The sequence below is a fragment of the Pteropus vampyrus genome, unplaced genomic scaffold (genome assembly GCF_000151845.1).
Source record: "Pteropus vampyrus isolate Shadow unplaced genomic scaffold, Pvam_2.0 Scaffold754, whole genome shotgun sequence".
NCBI lineage: Eukaryota > Metazoa > Chordata > Mammalia > Chiroptera > Pteropodidae > Pteropus > Pteropus vampyrus.
In genome coordinates, this window is record NW_011889535.1 from 46,853 (window position 1) to 49,478 (window position 2,626).

Sequence of the window (2,626 nt, forward strand, 5' to 3'; positions counted from 1 at the left end):
TACTTATATCACAAGCTATGAACTGTCATCCAGACCCTTATTATAAAATATTTGTTAATTATGGGAGATACATTTCAATATTTTTATGCCACGTTTTGAGTTTAGCACTTTATAGACTTCGTCCAATTTAATTCATCAATAAGTCCAGCCATAAGGTAATATTATAATGAACTCCATTTCTTTATGTAGAAATGTAGCTTGAAGGAGTTTAGTGTCTGCCCCAAGTTACAAATTGAGTGAAGGATGGGATGCTTCCAGTTTTCAACTCTGGACCACTGGCTCCCAACCTAAGGTGTTGTTGCCCCTGGGCTATTTGGCAACATCTAAAGAGGCTGCTAAACACCTACAACACCCAACATAACTAATTATTCGGCCCCAATTATCAACTTAGAAGGCGAGACAACTTATTTTAGACTGGATCTTCTCCAACTTCACTGTGCATGTGACTCACCCAGGATTCTAGTTCAAATGCAGAATCTGATTTGGAAGATCCTTGTAGGCCCAGAGATTCTGAGAATCAAACCATCTGCCAGATGATGTTGATGCTGTAGGTCCTGGAGTGAGGACCACTCTGGAGTAGCCAGGCTGCGGTTCTGTGTTAGAGTCAGGTGCAGGTAGTTTTAAGTCTCCTGAACCAAGAGTCATTTCTGCATGTAATTTTGAAGAAATAGTGTATTCACTCATTCCAGACACTATTATACATTCATTGTTCAGTTACTTTATATAAAGTTTTATGAATGGCATCACATATTTCTGAAAAATACCTTGTTCGATTCTTTTACATAAGGTTTCTTGTATGATGACACCATATAATATACTACTGAAAAAAGTTTATAGTAGGCTGAGTATGAGCCTCCAAAACATATCTAAATTGTAATTCCTAGAAACTTATATAATATGTTATTTTTTATAGCAAGGTAGGAATAAGGTAGCAGATGAAATAAGTTTGCTAATCAGCTGCCTTTAAGGAGATTGGCTGTGATTATGCAGGTGAGACTAGGATAATCACTGTGGTCTTAGAATGTGGAACAGGAAGAAAGAACAGCTAGAATCAGAGGGAGATTGGAAGATGCTACACTGCCAGTTTTGAATGTGGAGAAAATTCTTGAGCCAAAGAATGCTTGTGACCATGAGAAACTGAAATAGGAGAGGAAACAAATTCTCTTCTGAAGCCTCCAGAAGATAACTGGCCTTGCAGACATCTCGATTTTAGTCCGTTGAGACCCATATCAGGCTTTTGACCCCCAGAACTGTAGGTGAATAAATTTGTTTCTTTTAAACCCTGAGTGTGGTGACTTGCTACAGCAGAAATAGCAATTTATATAGACACTTATGCAGTGGGGTTTTTTGAAGGAAGCTGAATTTAAGCATCTCACTTTATTCATTTTGTCCTTACCCACAACCCCACCCCCACCCCCAAGGAGAAGAAATATAGTCAACTTGGAGATTCTGCCTCATTAGCTAATACAGAGAATTCTGCATTGCTTAAAAGAAATTATGATTCTGACTCTGAGGTTTGTACATTTAGGTAGGAAAACAATTCATTATTAAAATTAAAGACAACCATTCTACACTAAATCTTTGTATCTAAGTTTCTATGTTTCTAAAATTTTAAGTTAATTCGACCTGTCATCATTTTTATTACTGTCCTCTCCAACTTTCTCTCAAATTTCCTTTAACATAATAGATGGGATTACTGAGTCTCTGTATGTACATAATATGTGAATGAGTATGTTTATTTATTAAAACGTAATAAATACAAACAAAATACTAACTCATTAAAGAATTCTTGGTCTCAAAAAATATTTCCACAGAATTCATTTATTCTGCCCACATTCATTAAAATTATTTATTCCATATTGCCATCAGAAATAAGGAGCTGAGGCTCAGGGACACACAGTGTAGAGACTTCCCGCTGATGTAGACTCATGAGTATCTGAGCCGAAATCAGAACAATTCCTACTGTATAATCACATTTGATAATAAATGAAGTATGTAAAATGTAGCATTTAGGACAGCTTATTCTGTAATATTAGCTAACTGATACAACAATCAAGAAAAACAAAATTAAGGCTAATTATAATAAATTGCTGTTTTTTAATTTTTGGCCTATGTTCTGATATTTGAGAAGAATTCATGATAATTCTGTTATCTTTATTCCTGCCAAACCAAAGAATCGTTTCAGAGCTCCCTTTATGTCTTCGTTTCTCAGACTGTAGATGAAGGGGTTCAGCATGGGTGTGACCACTGTGTACATCACCGAGGCTATTGCACTTGAGTGTGAGCTGTGGGTAGCAGCAGAGCTGAGGTACACTCCTAGGCTTGTGCAATAAAATAAGGAGACAACTGAGAGGTGAGATGCACAGGTAGAAAATGCTTTATATTTCCCCTGAGCTGATGAGATCCCACATATGGAGGAAACAATCTTAGAGTAAGAGTAAAGGATACCAGCCAGGGGACCACCACCCAGCAGCCCAACTCCAAAATACATCACCATGTTATTAAGAAAGGTGTCAGAACAAGCAAGTTGGATCATCTCATGGAGTTCACAGATAAAGTGGGGGATTTCTACGTATGTACAGAAAGATAGTCTCAACACCATTAAGCTTTGCATCAAGGAATACAG